Genomic DNA, 5,550 nt, shown 5'->3' with positions numbered 1-5,550 from the left:
CCAGGATGAAAGTAGCTGAACACAGCAATTCAGGAACACAGTACATATTAATTATACTATTTTTTTCATAACAAAATGTCATCTTCAGTTCATAGCCTTTTTTTTCTTATTAGAAAACATGTAGAGGTACAGAAGTATCTTGCAGAAAATACACAATTTCCATGGATTGCCCCATTTTTAGTGCAGTGTGGTTAAATTTTGTTATGATTGATGAGAAACTATTATAATAGAATGATTAAATATAGTCCATAGTTGAGGTTATAATTAATTGCTTGAGCTGCACAATTCTATGATTGTGTTTTTTGTTGTTCTAAAAACACATATACCACCTAAATTTCCCCTTTTAACTGTATTCACATACATGGTTCAGTGGCATAATTAACCTAACCATTTTAGATTAATAGGTTATTTAATGACTGTTAAAAATAAAATTTTGCATATCTGTGAGTAAAGCTTACAATATCATAACAATGATAATTAATGAACAATAATAAACACAGAGCACATTTATTGAGTGCAATCCTACATGAAGAGCATAGTACAAAGTAATTATGTTCTTCAAACTTTGTCATGACTCCATAAGATAGGTTCAATTTTTATCTCAATATTACAAATGAAGAAGCTGTATCTCAAAGAGATGAATTAAGACTTTTATCAAGGGCCTTAGAAGTCCAGAATCTTTACCACAGCTTTATGTTCTGTAAGACCAATACCTACCCCCAAGTATACCCCAGATCTCCCTGTTTCGATCTGTCAAAGCTGCCAGAATGCAACATAACAGAGGTGGACTGGTTTTTAATGAAAGGGGATTTATTTTCTAAAAATGTATAATTCTTCAGAGGAAAGGCAACTAACTTTCATCTGAGGTTCTTGTTACATGGGAATGCACATGGCTATGTCTGCTGGCCTTCTCTCCTGGCTTCTGGCTTCTAATAGTCTTCCCAGAGGCGATTCCATTCTGAATCTCCAAACTTCTGAGCTGAGCTGTAAGTGCTGAGATGAGGTATGCTAAGCTGCTTGGGTTGTGCTGCTTTAAGCTCTCTTCTGACCTCTTTCTGTTAAACCTCCAGCTAATTAAACTAAGCATCATTCATTGTTGAAGGCACTCCCCTTAGATGACTGCTGATATAATCAACCATAGATGAGTTTTACATGATAATGATTCAAGTCCACAGCAACAGAACTAGACACCATCACTTGGCCAAGTTGACACCAGAAACCTAACTACCACGTTCCCCAAAGGTCTTGATGCATGCATTAAACCTCTTTTTTCTTCACCTTTTCACTTTTCTTACTTTGTTACACATGAACACTTTATTTTCAAAAATAGAATTACCTCTGGAATAGCAGCATCCATTTAAGAGTTCCCCTTTCTTTTTCCAACACTTCATGAGCACGTTTATCTTAAGTTTTAAAACCTTCATTTGTTAAACAGATAAAACCATCTAGCTTCCACCCCAGAACACTGGCTTTGTGAAGTCAAAAGGGGTTGAACACAGGATAAGCCACATATAAAAGTATCACATGCCAAAATGATTTAACAATTATCTTACTTGAAACCACTCCAGATTTGAAACCATTGTTAATGTCCTGGTTTGTGAAATTCCCTCTGATTTTAGCTGCTATATTTATTGCCAATCCAAAAGGTTTTTCCATCCTCACAATAGAACATCTATCTTATTAGGAATTCGGAAGAGATCTTTTGATATTTGAGTGTCCTATGTTCCATGGAAGGTTGAAGATTTCCTTTTCCAGATAAGTATGCAAAGTTTCATATGGAGAAGACCTTTTTCTTTCTGTGTATAATAATAATGTGTTGCCTAAAGGTGCAATAATCATAGGGTTCTAATGCCCATGTGTTAATTATGACAATGCCAGCAGGTAGAATAAAACTTAAGTTCCAAAGATCTTGTTACATTCCTTAACTGCTGCCAGAAAAGGTTCACTTCCTGAAATCCTTCAAGATGACAAAAATAAACTAAAATTTGTATACTAGACCTTAAGTAGGGCATTTGTTAATTTCATCTGAATGCAATTTTAATATTTGTATAAAAGCACCCTGTTAATAGTTTCCCCTACATGCGTGACTTATCCTTTTGTGTCTTTCACTGAGTTAGAAATTGGTTTACTTCTGCTTACCTAAATGTTGAGGTGACTCAGGAGTCTATTTAACATCTTTTTTTTTTCATTCCAAACATTCATTATTACCTTACATTCTTCCTACTTCTTGAAGACTTTTATATCTATGGCTGTAGACATGGTTTCCAGTGTAACCAAAAAACAGTTTGTCCAAAACTGTATTTGAGTCTACAAATGGAAAACCCTTCAATGCCTCAAGATTAAAATGCTGATAGATGAACTCATGATTTTATATTCTATCTCAATACTTTAAGAAATGTTGTAATAAGTCTCCCAGATGTCCAATCCAGGAATCTATGTAGCAATGGATGATTTTTATGTAGTGTGGGATAAATTAGGCTCAAGAACACTTGGCAGTGGGCTCTCCATCATCAGCACTTACATGGAGCTGTGTTTGTGGACCAATCAAGGGTGAAGTATGTCTATCCTATCCCTGATCCAAGAATTCTTCTGGTTACTGCAAGATCTTCTTTATGTTCACTAACCTTCCCCTCTGTCCACCTTCAGAAAAGGGGAGAACTCTTAAAACACAGATATAAGCATTCATTCCAATAAGCATTTCACAACACAATAGTTTACCTCAAACATAAAATTATGATGAGTGAGTGAAAATCTGGTTTCAAAGTTTTACTAGGAATCTCTCTATATCACTTTGCTAGGGTGAATGGTCCTGAAACGGATCTGAATAACAGGTATTCACAAGGAAGATGTTAATTATTTGAGCAAAGTTAGCAAGTAAATTTGGTCAGCAGTAAAGGGAGATTATACATGATGGGCTGAGACTGGAATAAACTTTTCTTTGATGGCCCAGTGTAGGCATGGCTAGCAGGTGAAGAAAGAGTAGCATTTTCTTCTTTCTACTGAGATGGTCTTGAACTGAGTGTAGAATTAGATGCCCTGTCTGCCAATTCGAAATTATTGTGTGCACTAGAAAAGCCATGTTTTAATCCTTGTCCATTTTGTGGAAGCAGCTGTTTCTTTTAATCCCTATTCAGCACTGCAGGTTTGAAACTTGATTAGATTATCTCCACAAAGATAATCTCTCTCTCAAACTCACCCAATTATTGGTATCAAACTTTGATTAGAGGGAAATGTGACTCCACTCATTCCAGGTGCGTCTTGATTTGTTTACTGGAATCCTTTAAAAGAGGAAGCATTTTGAAGAAAGTCATAAGACCCATGAGAGCCCATACAGTCAGAGATCTTTGGAGATAAAGAAGGAAAATGTGCCAGGAGCAGCTTCATGAAAAAAAAAAAAACCTGGAGAGAAAGCTAGCAGATGTCTCTGTGTTCACCAGATATCTTTCCAGTTGAGAGAGAAACCCTGAATTTCATTGGCTTTTCTTGGGTAAAGGTAACCTCTTGTTGGTGCCTTAATTTGGACACTTCTATAGCTTTGATTTAATTTGGATATTTTCATAGGCTTAGAATTGTAAACTTGCAACTTAATAAATTCCCCCTTTAAAAAACTGTTCCATTTCTGGTGTATTGCATTCCAGCAGCTAGCAAACTAGAACACCCTGTTTCATAGACATTGGTGTGTCCCCTGAAGGAAGATCGAGAGCCAGTGAATGAGAACTTTGGCAAAGATTCTGGAATGGGGACATTCACACCCACTTGTATGACATTCACCAGGTGGGAATATTTCTGAGCTATGCCTCTGTTGGTGGTGAAGATGGCAGTTTCATTTCTATATGGGTTGTCATTTAAGATCTTAATGGCTTCATCCAATGTTTCTGTCTCTAGAAACAGAAGAACTAGACCAAAAATCTCTTCCTTTTAATAGGTCATATTTCACTTGGCATTTGGGATGACGTTGCTCCAACAAAGGCCATTTTCATAGCTTCTGACTTTAATTTTTCTTGCATCAAGACTGATGGACACTCCCTCCTTTATTCCACTATAAACCGTATTATAGTTTGGCGTTTTCACATGGGGGCTTATCAGAGGATCAAAATGAGAACCAGACTGTTCTGCATTGACTCTCATGTTTTTGGCAAGCTCCATCAGTTCTGGAACCCATTTCTTGGAATCCCCCATGAGAATCTCTGCTGAAAGAACCATGCACTGCTGACCAACTGCTCCAAATGCTGCCCCAATCAGCTGGTTCAGGCTGTTTTCCTAATTAGCATTCTGGCAAGACAACTCCATGGTTCTTGCCTCCCATGTTGACTTGAACTCTTTTACAATTACCCTCTCTCAAAAACGTACTCTCCTGCCTGGTTGGATCCCATAATTCTGCTTGCTTTAATATCTAGATGATTGCATATGGATGATGTTCCACATCCTATCTGGAGTATCAGAGTCCTGAAGAAACTTAGTAAGAAACACAATTGCCGCAGGGACTCACTCTGATGATTTCATTAGGAAGGAATTTCCATGCAGTGTGTCCATGGGGAGCATCCAAAGGGGGATTGTGGCCAGAAAATTGAATGGTGCAATGTCTGCACACACACTCAGTGGCAAAGAATAGGAATAAAGTTCCATGTCTTTGGTAATGGATGACCTGGTTTTTCCCAGCATGAGAAATGTTCCCTTATAAGCATGCTCAACCACCTTAAGTCCTCAAAATACAACTCCTTCAGCATCAGCTAGTTTCTTCCCTAGCGGTTCCAACATAATTAACCTGACAACTTCAAGTTTTCTTTAATGAAATGTTGATAGCAGAGCAGGAACTGTTAATAGACTAATACTGATGTATTTATCTATGGAGGAAAAGCAAGTCTGAAGGAAGCAACAGCTGCCTCCATTTCAGCCTTGGTGGCCTGAGGACCCAAATAATGACCTCATTGATTTCTGTGCTTTGGGTATCAATCCATTTGTGACTTTTGTATTCAACTACTTTCCCATCAATGAAGAGTTCTATAGCTGGCACTGAAGAGGAAGAGAAAGAGGGTGCTGGAAAGCAGGTGGAGTTTGCCTTGGAAGAAACCTGAAGGATATGGGTCCTCAGCAGCCATCACTGCTGCTGTAATCTTCTCCACCTCCTTGTTCTTCTACTCCATAATAAAGTTTTAAGAGACCTGGGCCATCTTGATGTTTCTCAGAACTTCATAATGGCCCATTAAATTGATGACAGCATGCTTATCAAACTAGATGAGTAAGAAGTGGCAGGTGCTCCAGAGATTTTGTTAATTCACATGCTTTCTAGATGGTGGAAGATTAACTCTATGAAGAATCATCAAAGTAAGACATCATTAAAATTTTAGGGATTCAGTGGTGTGGGGCATTCTAGGATATCCTTTCTAAGAAAAGGACAAATTATTGAATTTTTCATCTTAACACTAATAAAGATGCACTATGGTTTTTTCTTTTTCTGAAGGAAGAATATTTTATATCAAAGAATACTGCTCCAACCCATAACTGGATGAAGAGAAGGGCTTCCAGGTTTGAATGAGGCCTAGATCTGGA

At 37.6% G+C, this 5,550-nt stretch overlaps 1 pseudogene; it reads right to left on the bottom strand.

The window, feature by feature from the left end:
* Window positions 1-2,884: 2,884 nt before the first annotated feature.
* LOC143655426 (methylmalonate-semialdehyde/malonate-semialdehyde dehydrogenase [acylating], mitochondrial pseudogene) lies at window positions 2,885-5,102 on the bottom strand (annotated as a pseudogene).
* Window positions 5,103-5,550: the final 448 nt, after the last annotated feature.

This window comes from Tamandua tetradactyla, chromosome 14 (genome assembly GCF_023851605.1).
Source record: "Tamandua tetradactyla isolate mTamTet1 chromosome 14, mTamTet1.pri, whole genome shotgun sequence".
NCBI classification, from domain to species: Eukaryota; Metazoa; Chordata; class Mammalia; order Pilosa; family Myrmecophagidae; genus Tamandua; species Tamandua tetradactyla.
The sequence above is the reverse complement of the archived record's forward strand: the minus strand, read 5'-3'. Positions and strand labels throughout refer to the sequence as shown.